Source organism: Paroedura picta, chromosome 7, assembly GCF_049243985.1.
Source record: "Paroedura picta isolate Pp20150507F chromosome 7, Ppicta_v3.0, whole genome shotgun sequence".
In the NCBI taxonomy this organism is placed as follows: Eukaryota; Metazoa; Chordata; class Lepidosauria; order Squamata; family Gekkonidae; genus Paroedura; species Paroedura picta.
This window is the reverse complement of record NC_135375.1, coordinates 54,328,938-54,351,393: the sequence shown is the minus strand read 5'-3', so window position 1 is coordinate 54,351,393 and position 22,456 is coordinate 54,328,938. Positions and strand designations below refer to the sequence as shown.

The 22,456-nt window shown below is 43.1% G+C and overlaps 1 protein-coding gene across 3 annotated transcripts in view; it reads right to left on the bottom strand.

The window, feature by feature from the left end:
• The window catches only part of PRR16 (proline rich 16), a 124,911-nt gene that overhangs the window by 3,371 nt on the left and 99,084 nt on the right, over nucleotides 1-22,456 (bottom strand). The gene's annotated exons all lie outside the window — the stretch shown is intronic.

Genomic DNA, 22,456 nt, shown 5'->3' with positions numbered 1-22,456 from the left:
TAACTTTGAGGCTCATTCACAGGGTGGCAGGTTGAAATCTCAGGGCCCTTAAAACTCCTGCACATTCGGTGGCTCACTTTAAAAGGTGTCTGCTTATTGACATGTAGTAACTACAGAATATGTGAGGATTTAACAATATTTTACATTTAGCATATAATTTCTATTTTTATAAATATGTGATTAATGTCTTTTAGAAACCATGCTTGAAAGTACATACATTCAGTGGTACCATGATATGATACAATTTGTATCTATCACCTGCACTATTAATCAATGTGACATCATGAAATTGCCTCACAAAGAGCTTAAGGCACGGCAATCGTATAGGAAATAGTTGATTTTCTGCTGTGATTGTCTGCTGAGAAAGTAAAAATCAGGAAGATTTTGGAAAATCCCTTAGAAATTGACATCCAAGAGGCATGTGTCCCAAACCACTGCAACCTCAAGGTTAGCTGATAAACATTTGTTATATGTGGAGCTGCCCTGAAACTTCCACTGATACAATATGCTGCCACTACATTATTGACCAATTTAAACCAGTACAATCATATTACACTTGTGCTTTGGAATACTGCATATCCTCAGAGACATTTCATGCATATTACATTTGATGATATTCCAGGTTATATATTACGTGGATCTGGCATTTGATATGACTACTATGATGCTCAGTAAGGCCCATTATGCACGGCCGCCGAAATGGCGATTTCGGGTCACATGGAAAACGCAGAGGGAAAAGACACGCAGCACACCGGTTATGCACGGGACGGGGCGTGACGGCGGCAAAACCCAGAGTAACCGATTATGCATGCGGCGATCCTGGCGCCGCTTCTGGTTGTGCCCCAGTCACCAAGAAGCTGCGCTTTCTTACAAGATGGGTGGATGCTGCTACAGGATAATTCTACAGGATAATTCTTACAGCATTCTTCCTGATTGTTGGGATGATCTGACTATTTTTCATGGACCTACTATTTTATATAATGGTCAAAGTGTTCACCTAGGGCACTGGACTGCTTGTTACACACATAGACTATTAACTCCTGACTTGGGCACAGATAGCTGACCAGAGGCAGATGTGTGTTAAACACACAAACTCACATGCAGATAGCTGTTATCTGTGCTTCATGCTATGGATAAAGAAAAGGGCAGAATTTGAGTGGTGGACTCCAGAACAAAAAAGGCAGAGAAGAATATGCTGAGAGCAATCCAAAGCTCTCTCACACACATTCAGTTTCCTCATTGCATCTTGGGCAAAGAATCTTTCACAAGGTTCAACTACAATCTCAATTGAAAGCCCTGTTGTATAAGTCTCGCTCTCTCATTCTCTGTCAAATCTATCATTCATTCTTTTCCATAGTCCGTTACAATTATGTTTTCTGCTTAAAAACCCCTAAATCCTTGATTTGCTAGGGCAGCGGTCTACATTTGCTTTCAGGTCTTCAGAAACATTAAGACTGACTACCAATACCGATTTAGGAACAATATATTAATTCCCTACACCCCATGGAAGAGGAGTGCAGAGAAAATGAATGCCACACTTTTGATGCTCTTTTAATCTTGGAAACAACCAGGAATCCTGAAGCAGTCTACCCGGATTAAAAGCAGATGATTCTGCAAGTTTTAAAAGGTTGCTGAAACTCCTGGCTTCTTGGGATCAGAAAGTAAATGCACTTTTGTTACAGCTCACTTACTATGATCAATAATGAATATTCTGTAATTGGACCTTAGTTAAAAATTCTGTTGATGTAGGGAGCCAAGAGATAATCCATAGCATCTCCCTGCAGCTATACTGGCTCTTTGTCTCTACTAGAAGACTTTAAAAGATACCAACTTTTTTTTCTCTTTCAACAGCTTGGACTCCTAGTAGAAAAAAGAATTTCAAAATTTCAAAAGTATTTATTTATTTATCATACTTTTATACCGCCCTCCCCGGAGGCTCAGGGCGGTTTACATTATAACAGAGAACCATACATAAAACAGTCTGTAGAACATGTACACCAATAACCAACAATTGCAACCAAACACAACACAGTATAACAATAAATTACATCAAGTAATTGATGATAGGGAGAAATAAAATGGAGTTAGTTATAAAATTATTTGATACTATACTTAACTGTTGAACTGGTGGGTGCAACTGATATTTATTGCACTAAAAAGGCTGATAATTAATTCTATATGATATTGCACTGATGTTCTTGACTGTATTTAGCCACTTTACAAATAGATTCTTGAATTACTATGTTTTACAGCACTCCAGGTTACACAACTTACTTTTTTTGCATACTGAAGGGGCGGCATGGGGAGTAGGAGCTGGAAAGCACATTTTCCAAAGGGGAAAATGCTAGCTCTTTAGTATGTGTGCTGCCGAAGTGAGCACAGCCATTTGCTGGCTCTTTAAGGCTTCCTGCATCCTGAAGAGGTGGTACAGGGGTAACGAATTGGCAAGCACCTCTCCCAAAGGGCAAGCTGCTTGCCAGCTCTTTAAATCCCCCCCTCCATCAACCCAGCAGGATTCAGGGAGAAGCCTCCTTGTACTCTGAAAAGGTGACATGGGGGGAAGGAGCTGGCAAGCACTTCTCCGAATGGGAAAGATGCTTACCAACTCTTAAATCCCCTCCCCACTGCCTTCTCAGAGTGCAGAGGAAGGAGTCGGCAAGCACTTCTCTCACTGGGAAAGATGCTTGAGAAACGTGTTGATTTTTATTTACGCTATTTAAACAATATTAAATATTAGATTGATTTTTAGTCATAATGAATAAAATGGAATTTGAAAGTTCCTATAATACATCAAGGATATTACATTGCTATAACTTGCCTAGCGATACTAACACTTCCTCCTTTTACAGAAAATCCTATTTCCTTCTTAATGGCCGTTAGCTATCTTTGAAATGTACCAGCTTACTTAAAGATGTTCTCCCTTAAGCTGAACCTCTTATAGATATGTGTGGGTGTGTGCATCACAGACTGAAGTGCTCCCCTGGTATCTACTCCTCAAAGCAGCATGCATTTCAGTCGCATGAATTATAAACAATATCAGGATAAGAAAGCAATGCCCTGTAACTCAGATAACAGTGAAATCTATGGAAGTGCCTGGCCCTTTCAGCAAAAGCACTGCTGGGGAAGAGTATGATAAATGTGATATGGAACGTAAACACACAACTGCATGGTAGTTGCATAGATCCAGAGTGATTAGAAACACAATCAACTCTAGCGGCAATATCCTTTTTAACACAAGAAATAACAGATCTTTTATCCACTCTTAACATCAAACATACTGTATAAACTGTTTTTTACACTCTACCTGCCTGAGTGGATATTACAGTGCAAACCTGGGTTGTTCAGAATATCCATCAAACATCAAAGGCTACGGACCAAGCTTTGTCAACCATCAAACTATGCAAAATGCTGAAAGAATGTCATTTTTTAACTTCTTAAAATGCACACAGTGGAATTTTTACTGCGTAACTGAACAACCCTTATAAGGACCTTTAGAGCTGAGGTGTTGTGACAGATTTGCTGTTTTTCCCAAGAGGAGTAGGGATCCTCTACACCCAGCTCCCATTTTCTGCCACTGCTCCTGCAATCAGCAGGAGAAAAATAATGGTGGGAAACTGCTGCAGTGTGATAGTGTGATATCATTTTGGGAAAACCCAGAAGTGATGTCAGTTCACTCGTGGCATTCTTAGAGAACCCAGAAGCGATGTCTAACCATCACCTGATGGAATCCCCCATGTTCCCTCTCCCCCCAGACTCCTTCTGGTTGCCAGACACTGGCTGGCAACCCTAACAAATAAGGAATTCAGGCAAAAGCCAATGGCTGAGTACTGGAGACTTATTGAAGGGAATGAATTTTGAAGCTGAGCAAAGTTTAGAGCCAGGGCTTTTCAATACGAAGCCACTAGGCCACATAGAAGTACAATAATTCTGACAGTGATTTAATTTACAAACTCCTTTATGTGCACATTGAATTTAAGAGGCATTCTGCCTAATAGAAATTGTTCATATTGCAATTGAATAGACAACAAGGAAACTAATTGTAGATATTGCCTCTATGCTTATCTCCCCAAGGGAATCTGATAGTAAAATGCAGCTTATATCAAAGGCCAATATTCATCTCCTATCCTGAATTTCAGACTACACATCTTCTCTTTTATATTTAGACTGATAGTAAGCACTGAGAAAGGTGAAAAGTTGTCCACAAATACACAAATATCAGTGAATTTTTCCCCTTCTACGTATTAAGACACCAAAATACTTGAAATCCGTTTCCTTTATATCTCAGTTGATGAGATAAGGCTTGCTGTTTATTCAGCCTTGAGTTCAACAGTTAAGCCTTTGTTCATCTGCCCTTTATTCCTTCAAAATGCCTTTTAATACTAATCAAAACACCATGAAAGAGAGTTTGTACCACTGTTAGGTTACTCTGTGTGTGTGTGTGTGTGTGCGCATACCGCAGGAAGCAATGTTCCTCAAAGCACTAGCAATGTCTCTAAGCACTTTTGTTAGCCTCAGTTATAAGAATATTTATTTTATTATCTTTTTCAAAATTTGACTTCTGTCTATTTCTAGATAATACATACTAAACAGAATGGAGATTTTTCATGCTGCTACATTGTCATATACTTACGTACATTTTAGGGCTGCTTGCTGCTCTAACACTGGGCATATTTCAAAGGATTGAATTTTCAACAGCCAGATTGCAAGGAATCAGCTCCTTTCCAGCCAAGGATTAGTTAGTGGGGTCCTCACCTTATTTTGGACTTAGCTGATTTAACAGACACCCTCTCTTACAGCCTAAATACAAAAGGGTACTAAGGTTCATCTATGATGTCGGAAACTTCCATTGACAGGAGAGGAAGAATGTGCTAGAAGTGTACAATTTACCCTAGCTCAGAGTACTCATTAACAATAAAACTACTCAATAATATGTCACTTCATTCTCAATAATAAAAGATTTTTTAGCTCTGGAATATTCTAGCATAGCCCAGACGTGTTCGTCCACCGCAAAGAAGTTGTTATGGCATTAATCAGTGCCTAATTACTCTATTTTCCTTTTTTTTAAAACTCAATCAAGAAGGGCACTCAAGTCATTAATATATGCCCCATCCTGTTTCTGGAGCTATCTTGATTCACCTAGACTTTTGTGTCAATGCAGATCTGGCTCAATTCATGCTAATTAAAGTATGTTGCCTCATTCAGAAGCCATGCAGATTTGGCTCACAAGAACCTAATCAAGGCATTTCCCCCATTTTCCCCCACCAAAGTTTGCTAGCAACGACTGTCAAACTGCCCAATCAAATTCACGCTTTATATCTCGGACCAGTCCTGTTCCTATTATTATATTTGAGTGAAGCAGGTTAAGTAATAACATTGGGTAAGTGGGTCCAGCTATGGGACTCTTCCTCATTAAAAAAAAACCCAACCAAACAAAAAAAAACTTTCTAGGCAAGTGAAAGGTGTGCCAGATTTTTTCACTATTTGAACACTCCTGCAACTGGTCTCATATAATTCCTTTCTGGGACCCTTTTAAAGCTAATTTCCCCTTCTTTAGGTCCAGTTTGGGTAACAAATTTTATGGCTATTTAAATCCAGAGATTGGAACCACCAACAAAAAATCTTCCAGTATAGGTGAAAAACACCCCAAGTTTGCAGAAAAAATCGTAAATCTAAGTACAAAAATACTAATAACCAGTTGATGTATACTTATGCAGTTGTAGTAAGAAGATTGAAAAAATGCTGTCCGGGCTACTCTTGTGACCTGGGCCTTCATAGAAAGAGAGGCATCAAAGGTCACTCCCAAATTCCTGGCAACTGCTGCAGGTGTTAATTGCACCAACACTGCAGCAGAACTATTGGTGTCTGTCCTTTAAATAACCTTCATATTTCAAGTGAAGGGGCTTCTAACCATCGTCCATTGCTGGCTATGGGATGAAGGGTGGGGATTCCAGGCTTTCTCTAAGCCAATGATATAAACTGCTGTGGAATGACACCTCCCCAAGTGAAATGATGGTCCCTGGGAGTGTGACTGGAATAACAGTCCCTATGATAGCCCACTGGTTAAATGCTTCCCATGCAAACAAAATCAACAAACCCAACATAGAATCCCAGCAGAACTAAAAGCCAATGCAGCAAGCCCAACAAAAACAATGGCAAACCAAAAGAAACCTAATAGCACTTAAGCAAGGGAGGAACTTATGCAAGTCCATCAGAAGTAATGCCAATCCACAGAAGCCCAGCAAAATCCAGGGGCAATGTTGCAGCACAAGCTGAACAGAGCCAATCTCAAATCAGAAAATCCCAGAAGAAACATAAGTAGGGGACAGTATTGCAAGCTCAACAGAATCACTGGCAATCCACAGCAGCTCAGCAAAACCATCCAGGTAGGCATGCAAGATACACACAGGTACATTGGTTTCCCCTAACATGTGATTTAATTTTTAATTTGCTTGTGATAACTGCCCTTTCCCCCTCCCTTCTGTTTATGGGAAACCTGCAAAGGGAGAATAGGGTTGAATTTACCTATAACTGCTATTCATTGAGTTGTCTTCTGTGCAGGCACAAGTGGGAACTATGTTTGTGCAGGCCTGCCAATGGAGAAAAATTCCTAGCTTCTAAAAGTAGAGAGGTACTCTTCTCATCAGTATAAGCCCAGAGCATTCCTCATGAAATGTGCCTGATCTTCTCTAGGGCTAGGGCCTTTTTGTCCCTGCCCCCCACTTGGTGGAATGAGCTACCAGAGCTACTTCAGTTCCACAGGGCCTACAAGATGGAGCTCTTCTGCCAGGCTTTTTGTTAAGGCCAGGATGTGGAAGAATTGGCCCCTCCTCCTGAAAGCACTTGACATCTGGTACCTAATCTCTCATATCTCATAATCTCTCATATGTTGCAGAAACTTGGCAGCTTGATAGGGCATGGGAGTTGGAGGGTAGGTTGCATGGGTGGGTTTTTAAATACTATACTGGCCTTTATTGTTTTAAATAATGTTGTAAGCTACCGAAGGCTAGAAGGTCTAAGAGCAGTTTAATAATAAATAAAAGTGCGCTGAGATGAGGGGTGCCATTTCCCCTCAGTTACAGGAAATGCAAGCCTATTTTCATCTTTGGTCTTCTATGCAGTTCTGCACTGGGAAGAATACCAAGTTACTCATCATGAGGTAGGAGTGGAGCTGAAGTTGAACAGAATGCAGGATTGCCCTGTCAACAGCTGCATTTTGTTCTGCAGCTGCATTGATCACATAGTGTTGGATGAAAGTGTCCTTTATGCCCAGGTAGTTGCTCTGTGGACCCCATTCAGCAGGATGTTTCTGCAGAAGGCCATGGAGGAGGCCTTCACCCTAGTGGAGTACACTTAAATAGGCAACAAACAATTAACACCAATGTGGCCAGAGCATGACCTAATGGGATTTTGATAGGGATGTACTGAGAAGGCACTAATTGCATCAGCAAGATAGGGCTGCATTTCCAGAAGATCCACCTCAGAGCCCAAAGAGCCCCAAAATGTGAAGATGACATATAGGCAACTGGAACATGCTTCCTCCTTGGAGTGTGAGCAGTAATTTTACTGTCAGACTGGTCCTTCCTGGGAAAGGGGGCATCCTGTCTGCCACAAAGATGGCCATCCCCTCTGGGCTGGGATAGCAGCCTCTCAGACCATGTGCCTTTTGTTGGTGTGCTGTTCTTATACTATCACTGTCCGCTGGCTCTGTATGTGAGGCTATGTGATTTCAGGGGGGAAGTGTCAAGATTGGCTGCTGCTGATTGGCTGTGCCTGTGCTTGCCACTTGCAGGGGCATCATTGATTTGGGGATGTTGTCAGGGTTACCATTGACACTGGCCCATATGGTGTGCTATTTGTTCCTCACGCAGGGCTATGCTTTGTTGTTTCCTCCATGGAACGCCCATAAAGAGCAGGCTAGCAGTGCTGTGATTATATTAGTGGCCTGGACAACCGTCAGGATTGCACTGATCATTTTCTACACATCATATCTATATTTGGGCAATAGCCCCTTGCATTTTATTTATTTATTTGTTTGTTTGTTTATTTATTCCGCCCTCCCCAGAGGCTCAGGGCGGTTTACATGGAACATATGAATAATACATGAAACATGGAACATATGCGCAATAATATGAATAACTGTACAATAATATTGATAGTTATAACAATATAAACAGTGTAAACAATGCAACAGTGCAAACAGATCCAGAGCATTCTGGTGGAGTTCTGAGAGAGAGGGGAGCAGGGGCCCTTCAGTCACTGTTGGTTATGCCTGGTCTCAACCAAATGCCTTTTTGTCTGCCTGTGGAACTGTTTAAGCTCCATCAGAGCCCTGATCTCCTCCAGGAGCTCATTCCACCAGGTGGGGGCCAGAACAGAGAATGCTCTGGTCCTGGTCAACACCAGGCGGACTTCTTTAGGGCCAGGGACCATTAGCCGGTTAGTGGCGGTGGAGTGTAGTGCTTTTTGGGGGGCATAGGCAGGAAGGCAGTCCCTCAGGTACACTGGGCCCTGACCGCATATGGCCTTGAAGATAATTATTAGAACCTTTAGTTTGATCCGGAATTCAACTGGCAACCATTGCAATTGATGGAGGATGGGCTGAATGTGGGACCTCCACGGTGTCACTGTGAGAATCCTGTAGTTTCCAGGTCAAGGCTAAGGGCAGGCATGCGTAGAGCGAGTTACAGAAGTCAAGTCTAGAGGTGACCATCGCATGGATTACTGTGGCTAGGTGTTCTGGGGCCAGGTAGGGCGCTAGTAGCTTGGCTTGGCAGAGATGGTAAAATGCCAGCTGCGCTACCTTTGCAACCTGGGCTTCCATTGTGAGGGCAGTGTCCAGAATCACACCCAGATTCCTGGTCGAATGAGCCATGGAGAGCTGTACACCATCCAGGGTGGGCAGGCACGCTTCCTCACATGGCCCCTTCCTACCCAGCCACAGGACCTCTGTCTTTGAAGGAGTGAGCTTCAGATGACTCTGCTTGAGCCATCTCGTCACTGCTTCCAGGCAGCTGGCTAATGCTTCTGGGGGAGAGTCAGGGCGGCCATCCATCAGGAGGAAGAGCTGGGTGTCATCTTCATATTGATGACAACCCAGCCCAAACTTCCGTACCAGTTGTGCAAGAAGGGTGCATGAAGCTGTTGAATAGGATAGGAGAGAGGACAGCTCCTTGTGGGACTCCGCAAGTAAGTTGTCGGCAGTCTGATGTTTTCTCTCCTATTTAGTAAATATACATAGCTATATTGACACACCTATTGATGGGAGTTTATAAAGATTTGAAATTTATGCATGTTTTCTTCTTTGGCTGTTATAAAGTTTGAGTCCACCATGGTACCTTTAAGACCAACTAAGTATCTGAGGAAGCGTACATGCACATGAGAGCTTGTATAAAACAATATTGGTCTTAAAGGTGCCACTGGACTTGAATTTTGTTCTGCTGCTTCAGACCAACACGACTATGCATCTGAATCAATATTCTTTGGCTAGTATATATACGACCAAGCCATTTGGATGTTTAATATTGCTAAAGATCATTAAGATGAACTATCAGATAGGCTTCTGGGGAACTTCAGTGCATATAGCTGTGAATCACACTATGGCCCACAATAGGATGCTCTCCCCACTTGTCAGAAATATGTTGGGGCACACTGATAGCTCATCTCTGAAACCACAGTGATAACATATGGCTAGCACCACTAGTCTGCAGTGCTTGGCAAAGGACAACAAGATAAACAAAAGATGTCATACTGAAGCGCAAAGCACACAGCAATCACATAGCAACACTGCCGCAAGTCTAGTAATTGCAGTGCAGTTCTTGTGACAAGCAGAGATGAAGAAGCCAATTGGTGCTTACTGCTGTAGCTGTCCCCCCCCCCCACTGTCAATCTATCACTGTCTATATGCAAAGCACAACAATTGAGGGAACATAGCATGATTTACTCTTAGTGGGAAGAGCCCTGGTCCTACCATAGAGGAGGTTTCAAGTACCCTCCTGCAGCAATGTACCCTCCTGTAATATGTTCACTCCAATCGAAACATTCAAATGCTTCTGCAGCTCACCCAGCAGAAGCAATATAGGTGGCTCATAACTCTGTAACAGGAGCTAGTCTTCTCTTCTGGATGGATATGCATTAAATCTTTGATATTTTTAGTTCTAATGTTTCCAAACTTTTAACATAAATTCAATGCTGAAGTAAGGATATGAGGCTAGTAAAAAACTCATGGAAGGACACATTTTTCCTCCTGAGATCAATCCAGCTTTCCATTTCCCCATCACCTATTCATCCTTAAACTGAACGGTTTACCTTAAAACTAGATTTAATGTTTGTTCACCTATTTTAAATGTGTGTTGAATAGAATTGTTAAACAAAAACTGAAGAGAACAAGAAAGAAATGGAATATAATAACCAACATGTACCATGTACAAAAACAGAAATTAATGGAATAGACTGAAAACTAGGGCAAAGAAGTCCACTATTTCCGCATTTTTGATCAGGGGCTTTTAGCCCAGCACCTAGTCGACGTGGGGATCCAAGGTACAGTCTTGAAATGGCTGCAGTCTTTTCACCAAGATTTCACAGAGGGTGGCACTGGGGAGAGGGGCTCTCAATAGCAAACTCTAATGCGCGGGGTTCCATAGAGAGTTTTCCTCTGCCTGAAGTTATTTAACATCTACATACACCCCCTCACCCAGTTGTGTTTTGGCTGGATTGTCATCAGTATGTTGATGTCACCCAGTTATTTCTGTTGATGGATAACCATCCATCAACACTTCTAGATTCTTTGACCGGGTGTCTAGATTCCATGATAGACTGACTCAAGTGAAGCTGGCTGAAGTTAAATCCTACTAGGATGGAGATCCTGTGACTGGGCTGACACACCAGAGGTATTTTGGTGCAACTATTATCCCTTGATGGGATCTATTTAACACCTTCAGCCATCATCAAGAATCTGGGTGTGATCCTGGATGCCTCCCTATCCATGGAGGGCCAGATCACAGATGTCACTCACTGCGTGTTTAACCACCTATGCCAGGCATAACAGCTTGCACTCTACCTATCAAAATCCAACCTAGCCACAATTATCCATATAATGATCACCTCCAGATCCGACTTCTTTAACTCATAGGGCTGTCCTTGAAGCTGCTTCAAGAACTCCAACTAGTCTAGAATGCAGCAGTCCACCAGTGCTTTCTCAGCTGCACTGGCTCCAGATTGGAAACTGAATTTAGTCAATATAGAAACATACAATACCTCAGAGCTTCACAGGCATGCCATTATATTAAAGAATGAAGTTTCTTTATCAGAAACAAAAAGGAATAATCAGCTTGCCTGATACACTAATGCAGCGGTCTCCAACCCCCGGTCTGGGGGTCCATCAGTTGGTACCCTCCATCAGTTGGTACTGGGTCGCAGCTCCTCCTCATCCTCCTCCTTGGCTGCTGCCTCGGGGGCTGCCCTGCCACTCTGCCGCCAGCTCACCTTTGGTGCTCTCCAGTGACCACCATGGCTGGGGTTCCCCCTTGGTGTGGCACTGCACAGCTGCTGCTAGCAGTGTCCCCCAGCGGGCGGCGGGGAGCCAGGGGAGCCAGCAGGAAAGTAAGTGGAGCAGGGGCTCAGGTGGTGACGTCCCTCGGCAAAAGACTACCCCCCCGGGCCACAGTAAAATTGTCAAGTGTTGACCGGTCCCCAGTGATAAAAAGGTTGGGGACCACTGCACTAATGAACTCATTGATATTTTCTATATAGCATTGTGTAAAGACACATATGTTATTTAGTTGGATTTCCTAAACTATTCATTGCTATAGAAAAAAGCAAGTCTAGTAGCACCTTAAAGACTAACCAAATTTGTGGGAGGGTATGAGGTTTCATGAGTCACCAAAGAAGTGAAAAATGACTCACAAAAGTATATACCCTGCCACAAATTTTGTTAGTTTTTAAGGTGCTACTGGACTGTTGCTCTTTCCTACTGCTAAGGACAGACAAACACAGATACCCATCTTGATCTATATTCATTACTATGAAGTATTTATGTTGAAGATGAGGACTGGCTGTATACATAATGCTGAAAAAGAGACAGATTGGATTTTGCCCCATGACACATGCTAAGCCATGATGTCCATGTTAGTGACAAATATGCTGCTATTAATACTTAATATGAGTCTTTCCATCTACAAGCAATGGTTGTTTGCAATGTCTGTGTGAAATAAGTTTTCATAGTAGCTGTTTTTCTTTGATTTGTTTTTGTAAAACACAGCAAACAGAACATGCTCTTTCTCCAAGGATTTAAGTGAAAAAGACTTCTGGACAAGCTGCTGAAGCTTCTTACATCTTACAAGATGTTTTGAGTTTTATAGTAATGAAATCCAAATTTTATGTAATTTAAATCACAGCAAAAAGATCGTAACTTGGGAAGCAATAAAATTGCAGCTCTTATGTAATTTTAAACTATTTAAATTGCTACCTTCCTAATGTACCTGATCCATCACTCTTATTATTCACACAATATAAAATCTGCATACTTTCATCTAGTCTGAGCATTTTATGTTATATTATAATTTAGACACCTAATGATATTTATGCATTTCAATTTCTCAAAGGATGGGCCAGACTGCATACCAAAATGTATGCACTGATGAGGAATGATGAACTATGTTACAAGATGCGTTACATTAGGAATGAAATTGCAAGTTCACATTCAGACAGAGAACATAGCAGACTTGTACAAATATATGTCAACACAGTCTAATAAACAAATTGGCTAATGTTCTAGGGTTTTTTTTATTTTAAAAAGTCTGATGCACATCATGATATAATAAAAGACAATGAAAAATATGAATGCTGAATTTTATGAGAAAATTTAAATATGATCTATCATAAGGTAAACTAATATAAGGTACAAGAAGTTATGTTTCCTGCTAAACTTATTATTATTATTATTATTATTATTATTATTATTATTATTATTATTATTTCCCGCCACTCCCCTGCGGTTTGTGGCGGGTAACAGTATCCCCAAATCCCCATTAAAACAATAATAATGTTACCAATATTACCGGCATGGCAAGAACGGCAGCTCAACTTTCCCCCCCTCCCACTACTAGCGGGTGGAGAGGAGGTCCTGATGATGTTTTGCTTCGGGTCCAAATCCCGAGTCCCCGGGGGGGGCATAGATTTATATTATCAGCCCCTATATTATCAAGATTCAGTTGATAGCTTCAATGGATCATATTAGCATATTGCAATGAGTGTTATGGCTCTACCATCTCCAATTACTTACTTATACTTCAATATAGGAAGCCGTGCTGATCTGTCTGTAGCAATACTAACAGCAAGAGTCCAAGACTAATAAAACTTGTGACAGGCAATGACCTTTTATGAGGCATTGCTCAATAAAGAATTGATTCCTATTAGGCACAATAGTCCAACACTGGAGCTAGAAACTACATAATGCATAAGACATATGATCATCCCCAAAGTTCAAGACAGAACCAAACAAAGAATGGCACCACACAGTAATCACATCATCCCACTGCTTCACAGGCTTGATTCAGCTCATATGGCTAGATGGGTGTCCCCCACCCTCCTAACTACCCCATGTCGACCCCTCCGAAAGACACATGCCTGGTGGATGAGGATAACCTTTGCAGACAGAGGGAGTGTACCATTCTTAGGTCAAGGGCTTGACAGATGTATGGGTAGGTTCACTGGAAGCTAGATGGACTTAGTGGACTGGGTTGGTGTACTGGGAGAGAGATGGGCTTGGTCAATTTCTTGGTAGGTTTGCTGGGAATTAGATGCATTTCGTAGACTTCTGGGTAGGCATATTGAGATAGAAGAATGTGGTGGATGTCTGGGTAGTGTTTTCTATCAGGACAGGGGCCAGACCCAAGGGTTTGTATCTCAGGATTGTCCCAGAAGTAAAAAGGTTGAGGGAGCTTCAAATACTTGAAGGGCTGTCATATAGAAGATGGAGCAGAGTTGTTTTCTGTTGCCCCAGAGGCAACCCATTGGACCAGAACCAATGAGTTGAAATTAATACAAAAGAATTTTTGGCTAAACATCCAGAAGTTCCTGACAGAGTAGTTCTTCAGTGGAACAGGCTTCCTCAGGGGGTGGTGGGTTCTCCTTCTTTGGAAGTTTTAAAAATCTGATGTAATTGTTAACAACAGTAAATTCAAAGGTCCGTTTCAGTGTATAGTTCAGAATTTAAGATAGCTTTTTTCTTTGAGAAGAGTCTACGAATCAATTGTATTGCATTTGCATTGCATCCAGAAAGCCCAAGATTAATTCCTTGGCATATCCAAATTGTAGTTGATATGAATGACCTCCATCTGAGACCCAGAGAGCCTCTGACAAAGTGGGCGATACTGGCATTGATAGAACAATGGACTGATTCAGTATAAGACAGTTTCATGTGCTCATCCTGTGATACAGGCAAATAGCATATCACTTCCACTATAACATATTTTATTCCAAATTGAAATTACGAGTATTACATGATTAATAGTAGAACATGAAAGGCTAAGAGTACTTGGTAAGATTCTAGTAATATTTCTGGGATATCTGTAGATAAGAATAAGAGATGAATAGTATTTAGAACCTTTATCCCATTAAGACAACATATTTCAGATACCAATAGTACCTGAAGCACACAGACTATGCTTTTCCTCCACTCCTGGAATTCAGTCTCTTCTCTCCCTATTCCCACTCCTCCCCTTCTATCCTGTTTGTGGCTGCTTCATCTGTTAATTATACAGATAATATGGTCAGTAGCCAAAAAAAGATACTACTGCAGAGTCACTAACCAGGTTGTGAGACTGGCTCTCCACCCTTGTTTCCCATCAAATGAGGTAACGTTATGTGGTCTATTTATTTGCTGTGATGCAACAACCTGGCAGAGAAAGGGAATGGAGGAAGAAAAAAGAGAGAAAAGACTAACAAAATGACCAAATTATAGGGTCATGGGCTTTGAAAAGTCACTTAGAAGTTCCAGACAAGGTAATTGTTTGGGTACCTGTATGGAATATTGATTCTCAAGCTTTGTCTGTGGCATAAACTTAGGAAAGGAAAGCTAGCCTTATCCTGAATGGGCTACCTGAAACAGATAGTTTCATACAGTCTTTTAACTCCTGTTTTTCCAGCACATCCTTTAAACCTTTCTATCATTATTGGCTGTGCAGTTCAGCTATGTTTGTGTGCTTAGTAAAACAGATTCTGTAAAACTCTGTGGCATGTGAAACTTCCTAAAGGAGTTTGAAAATGAATGAAAATTCATTTTAACAACATAATGTAATCTTTTTAAATTTCCCCCTGCTTTTCCAGATATGCTGAGAAAAAAATAAAAGATCTCACATTTTCACAGCAATTCCTCCTTAAAATAGGTGATGCAGTTATTTGTCAAACAGAGGTGAGCATGTGAAACTCATAGAAACACCCCATCTGTCCTCACCTAGCTGAGCTGGCACATCTAGGCCCAATCACTCATGTCAGGGCCAGGCCTCCAGAGTCTCCTGTTACGTGCTAGCACTGAGGCCATGCCCAAAGTGGCTGGGTCCCAAGTAGCTCTCAGTGTCTGCTGCCTCCATTGCTAGGCTTAAAGCTGGTCCTGGCATTATGCAGCTCCTGGTGTCAGCAATGTTCCAGGGCTCTGTGGCAGCAGCTGCTGATGTCCAATGAAGCTCCAACTTGCCAGAGAAGTAAAGTCAGTGCATTTCCTGTGCGTGCACAGACGACACCATTTAAAGTTTTCTTTTTATTTACTTACTAGGGGAAAAGCCTGTTACATCCAGGAATACAATGGGTGCTAGCACACAGACCTGCACTGTAATCTTCCTGGGATCTAGCCCTCTTCCTCTGCTCCCTGAGATCCAGTGTGCTGAAGTGGTTAAAGTGTAGCAGACTCTAATCTTAAGAGAGAAAGACAGGATGAAAGAGAAAGAGAGTGAGAAAGAGACAAAGAAGAGAGAGAGAAGGGATTGAAGGAAGGGAGTCATCAGGTTTCCTCCTACCCCCATACAACAGAGTCTATATTGTCACCACTGTCCCCACCTTCCAATCCAACCCCACATCTTCCAAAGGCCAGCTGGGCAGGCCATGGAGGAGTGGGCTGTGATCTTCCTACCCCCCACATTTCCAAAGCCTAGGTCAGGCTGGGGAGGGAAGGCCGCAGGGGGGCTGCCTACTTTCTCCCACATACACATCTCCCAAAGGAGAGGCCGGGCTACCTCCTTCCCATTCCCACACATCCCCCAAGGGCCAGGCTGGATGAGGAAGGCTGATGGATCCCACGAGCCTCTGAAGAGAAAGCAAATAACTCTCCGATGGCCAGATGCAGGGCCATGGGGAGGTGTTGTGAGCCTAGGTCCTGTTAGGGGAGACTCCTCAGAAGAAAGGTCTTGCCAGGAGCTTCCAGATTCACCCAAGACTCAGCTGGATGAGAGCTTAGCCCAATCGGATGTTAAAGAGGCAGAGAGCTCTGAACAGCAGGAAGGAATGGAGCTGGATCAAATAAAAATATAATAAATTCAGTGTTGCTTGGAACACACTGGAGAGGTGTCAGAAGACTGGAGGTGAGTGAATGTTATCTCAGCCTTCAAAAAAGGGAGGATAAATGACCCATGAACCTACAGACCAGTGAGTCTGACCTTGATTGCAGGGAAAATAATGGAGTAGATTTTAAAGGGGGTGATCTGCTATCATCTGGAGAACAATTTGTTGATCCAGGAAAGTCAGCATGGATTCGTCTCCAACAGGTCTTGCCAGACCAACCTGGTTTTCTTCTTTAACTGAGTGATTGTATTATTAGTTTGTGGAAACTCAGTGGATGTTGTTCACCTAGAATTCAGTAAGACTTTTGACAAGGTTCCCCATGATGTTCTGAAGGGTAAACTTGAGAACTCTAGACTGGATTTTTGGATGGTTAAGTGGATAGGGAACTGGCTTAAAAACCACACTCAAAGATTAGTTGTCAATGTTTTTTTTTTAAATCAGAGTGGAGGGAGGTGAGCAGCAGCATGCCACAGGGCTCAGTAATGGGTTTCATTTTCAACATTTTTATAAATTATCTGGATGAGGACATAGGGGGACTCCATTAAATATGCAGATAAAACCAAATTGGGAGGAACAGAGAATACCCCAGAAGACAGAGAAAGAGTTAACAAGATCAGAACATGCTAGACAAGTAGGCAAATGAGAACAAGATGCAATTCAATATGGAGAAGTGTAGAGTTCTACATCTGGGTCACAGAAATGATAAGCATGCATTCTGGGTTGGAGATACATTTCTGGGTAGCAGTGTGTGTTAATGTGATCTTGGGGTAATTGTGGACTGTAAGCTAAATATGATCAGACAGTGTGATGTGGAGGTAAGGAAGGCAAATGCAGTCTTGGGCTGTATAAACAAAAGCAGCACATCAAAATCACAAGATGTCATAGTCCCCCTGTATATCAGGGGGAGAGGGGACATGATTGCTGTCTTTAAGGATTTGAAAGGTTGTCACTTAGATGAGGGCAGGGAAAGGTTCTTGTTGAAAGCTGAGGATAGGACCCACAGTAATGGGTTTAAAGTATGCGTAGAACGATACTGGCTAGCTATCAGGGGAAATTTTTTTTTCACAGTCCAAGTAGTCCAACAGTGGAATTGACTGCCTAAGGAGGTGGTGAGTTCCCCCTCGTTGGCAGTCTTCAAGCAGTGGCTGGACAGATACTGGTCCTGGATGCTTTACACTGATCCTGCATTGAGCAGGGGGTTGGACTACATGACCTGTATGGCCTCTTCCAACTCTATTATTCTGTGATTCTGCATGTTAACAAGACACCATAAGAAAAATGCATCAATAAAAATGCATTAGCACAAATTTAATGAATGTATGTTTTGTATAGTCTAAATGACACACACACAAAAGAACCCTTGGCTACTACTTTCCATTTTTAACTAGAATTAAAGAACTGCAGTTGCCTGAAGCTACAGCATCAAATGCTGATCTCTTAGACTCATTATATGCATATAAGCTGAACATTAGTTGAGTATTTCCATTAGACTTTTGAAACACCACTTTTTCTCCATGTGCCCTTACAGCATATATCCTCCTGAAAGGCAAAATGTAAAAAGCTACAGAAATAATTAATACAACTAAAACTCAGTAGAGGAAACCACAGATGAAGCCAGAATTGCAAGTTTGAAGTATCAGTTTAAGGAAAGCAAGGATGTAACAGGATTCTCATCTCACATATTGCTTCATTATGTTTTCCTATTGGTCAAGGTAATTATGGTATGGCCCCCTTATTATAGCTTGCACAGTCAAGTGAAAACTGCAATTACTGCATGAACAGATTCGGACCAGGTGGCTGTAAAGTAAAACTGAATATTGAGTAGGAATGAAATGGGTATTGTTTGTTTTATGAAATTTATTCAAAACAAAAGATGGAATATTTTTGAGACAAGCAAGCAAGACTCAGGTCATCATTCATCATTCATCAGTATCTGTAACCGCTCCGCTGGAGCGATATAAATAAAACACTAACAGCCCTTGGGGTGGGCCCTGTCCGTGATGGGGAAGGGCGTCCATTGGCGAAGCGCCTACTGATTGGGCCCTCTGCTTGTAATTCCGGCCCCAAGGGGCCAATTGCAGCGCCTCCCAACCCAACCCACCCCCAACTTCCGTCGCCTTCCCCCCACGCTGCCATTACCACGGAGCCCGCCACTGCGACAGCCAGCTGCCCGGCATGGGCAGCCTGGGGGAGGCGGCAGGGGGGGAGGCGGCAGGGGGGAAGGCTCGTGCCCCTGGCGAGGTGCGCTTCGTGGCAGGGCTGGCTCGGGCGGGCGACTTCCAGGCGGCTGGCAGGCTTCGAGGGTGGCAAAAGAATAGGCCCGGTGCGTCACTGACGTGCTGGGCCTGTCCCTTTGCGGCCTCCGAAGCCCATAAGCCCCCAGAAGACAGCCCGGAGACGGGAGCATTTGGGGATGACAAAGGGACCACCCCACCGCATCAGTGACGCACTGGGCCTGTCCCTTTGCCACCCCTGAAGCCCACCAGCCACCTGAAAGCCGCCCGCCTGAAGTGATGGAGCCCTGCGCAGGAAGCACACTCCACGACAGGTAAGCAGCCGTGCGGCCTACCCTGCCATGCAGCCCTCAGGGGGGGCCCGCACTCTGCCGCCACTTTCCAACCCCCACACGCCCACCCACCCAACCAACCAATCACCCAACATGCTCTTCCGCTGCCCACCCCCCCACAAGTCGCCCCTGCGCTCCGCTGCCGCTTCCCCCACCCCACACACCCAGCCACCCACCCCTCTCTACCCCGTGCTCTTCCCCCGCCACCCCCTCCCAATTTGCCCCCCCTTGCCCGCCTCACACAACCCCCCTGCCCCTTCCCGTTCCATTCCATCTACCTACCTACATCCCTTCCTGCCTGCCTTCCTGCTTTCCTCTATTTCTTTCTCTCCTTTCTGCCTCTCTGTCTCTCCCTCTTCCTCTCACTTACTCTCTTTCTGTCTTTCTTTCTTCCTTCTATCCATCCCTTCACCCACTCTTGCCCTCCGTTATCACTCTCTTCCATCCTTTCCTCTTCTGCCTTCCTTTCTTGCATTCTTTCTTCCAATGCTTACTCTCCTCTCTCTCTCTCTCTCTCTCTCTCTCCCTTTCTCTTAGCCTGCCTGCCTGCCTTACTTCCTTCCCTCCCGGGGGGGGGGAGGAAAGTCCCAGGAGCCCCCTCCTGCACCCACCCACTCACTGCCCACTAGCACCCACCCTACAGTGGGCTTAATTTCTAGTCAGTAATAAAACATAAAATGGAGCTTTGGTTAACAGGTCAATGGTGATATTCATCAATATTTAAGATCGTGAAATAGCTGTACTCTCAGTATTATGGGGAAAGTATGTTTATTTCAGGGAGTGTGGCAACTCCCACTTACCTGGCCCCTGACCACCTGGCCACTATGATCCAAGTAATGGTCACCTCTAGGTTGTATTACTGTAACTCACTCTACATGGGCCTTCCCTTATACCTTCTCTGGAAACTCCAACTGGTGCAAAATGTGGCTGCCCAGGTCCAGGTCCTCACTCAAACATCTTGGAGAGCCCATATAACATCTATGCTTCAGCAGCTACACGTTCCTTTATCTGGAACCATGTACAGAGGGTTGCAGGGAGAGGAGCAATTACACAGTTACCAACTTTTGTGTGGAGTCCTGCAGGGGGTGATCCTCTCTCCCACAGTGTTTAGCATCTATATGCACCCTCTGGTCCAGAAATTTGGTTTGGGTTGTCATCAATATGCCAATGACATCTGGCTCTATCTTCTAATGGATGGCCAGCTGGACTCCGTCCCCCCCCCCCTACATATGCCAGTTGTTTGGAAACAAGGTTGCCTGAAATTCAACCCTTCCAAGATGTTAATCCTGTGGCTAGAGAAGAAAGGGCCAGATCAGGAAACGGCCACCCTTGCCTGGACAGGGTGCAGCTAGAGCTGCCACCACCAGCCAGGAATTTAGGGATGACCTTTGATGCCTCCCTTTCCACGGAGGCTCAGGTCATGAAGGTAGCCAAGCTGGTGGTTTTCCACCTGTGCCAAGTGAGCCTACTAGTGCTCTGTCTGGCCCCCAAACACCATGCCACAGTGATCCATGTAACAGTCACCTCCAGACTAGACTTCTGTAACTTGTTCTATGCAAGCCTGTCCTAATCCTTGACCTGAACGTTGCAGCTGGTCCAAAACGCAACTGTGAGGTTCTCACAAAAACACCATGGAGAACCCCTATTTAGCCAGTATTGCTGCATTGGTTGCCAGTTGTGTTCCGGATCAAGTTTAAGGTTTTGACCTTTAAGGCAATATACAGTCTGGGCCCAGCAGACCATCTGTCTCCTTATGCCTCCAGCAGAGCATTACGCTCTGTGAATCAGAACAGATTGGTGGTTCCCAGCCTACAAGATGTGCGCCTAGCCTCCATCAAGGCCAGGGCCAGGGCCTTTTCGGTCCTGGCCCCAACCTATTAGAATGAGCTAAAGGGCCCACAATACATAATTCTGAGCTAGTCTGATTTGGTGCAATGCAAAATCATATGTTCACTCTGCCATTTTACTTTGAGTTTTATTTGTAGTTTAGTTCTAGCTAGCTTGGCGTAGTGGTTAGGAGCACAGACTTTTAATCTTGATTCCCTGCTCCCCCACATGCAGTCAGCTGAGAGACCTTGGGCTCGCCACAGCACTGATAAAGCTGTTCTGACTGAGCAGTAATATCAGGGCTCTCTCAGCCTCATCAACCTTACAGGGGAGTTTTGGGGAGAGGAAAGGGAAGGGGATTGGAAGCCGCTTTGAGACTCTTTCTAGTAGAGAAAAGCGGCATATAAGAACCAACTCCTCTTCTTCCTTGTTGATATGACACCTGAGAGAATTGAGAAGCTTGAATTGAGAATGCTCAGCTTGTTTGCCAGATTTGTAGTTATGTTATTAACTGAATTTCGATTTGATACATGTATACTGTTGTATGTCTTATCAAACTGGACTCTCTCTTCTGCATAATGCTAATAAAGGTCTTATGCATGTACTTATCTTATTCTATTTTCAGATTTATTGTAAACCCTTATTTTGTTAGCTGTCCTGAGACGTTGTGAGCAGTGGGATAAAATTAAATAAGAAGACAACAAGCATTTATAAGGAGTTGAACACACACTTGATTTCAACCTTGATTAGATTCCACAATAAAGAAAAAAGTATATTCTGAATTATTGTATTTAGAAAATAGAAATCCATCTTCATTAGGTTGGAAAACATAATTTTCCAAACTGCTTGCACATTATATCTTTTGCTCTCTGACATTTAGAATGCAATGTTGTTTTTGTCACAAGATGGGAAATTTATTCTTGTTAAATTAAAAACAAACAACCAAAAAAAACCCTAGCCCTTCAGGAAAACCACAAACCATTTAAAGTAATGTAATAATGGCACTTCTAAGAATTATGAACAAATTTACATGTATAAAACATTATTACATTTTACTATTAACTATATTCAAACATTTAAAACTTTACATTATATTATCAACAGTGTTCAAACATTTTAAGCTTTACAAAAGCTTACTAAATTAGATATTTAGACATTTTCAGATAACACTGGGACACTTCTTGCATTTTCCAACTTCTTGCAAGTGTTCCAACTTCTTGCAAGTTGGAACACTTCTTGTATTTTCAGATAACTGCAATCAGTAGCATGGCAAATCAGTCCTATAACCTGGAGAGAACATGTGCAAAGACTTTCTCCAGGAAATCTTCTGAGGTGCTTGATTTCAGGAAAGTCTGCTAAATACATTTCCTTTGCATCACATACTTCTCCACAAGATGGCCAGTGGAGGAAATACCCTCTGACTGTAGGAAACCATTGAAAGCTATAGGGATTTGTAACAAGATCTAGCCTGGAGGTATAAAGCTGCTCGACCCTTCAGTCTGAGTATCTCAC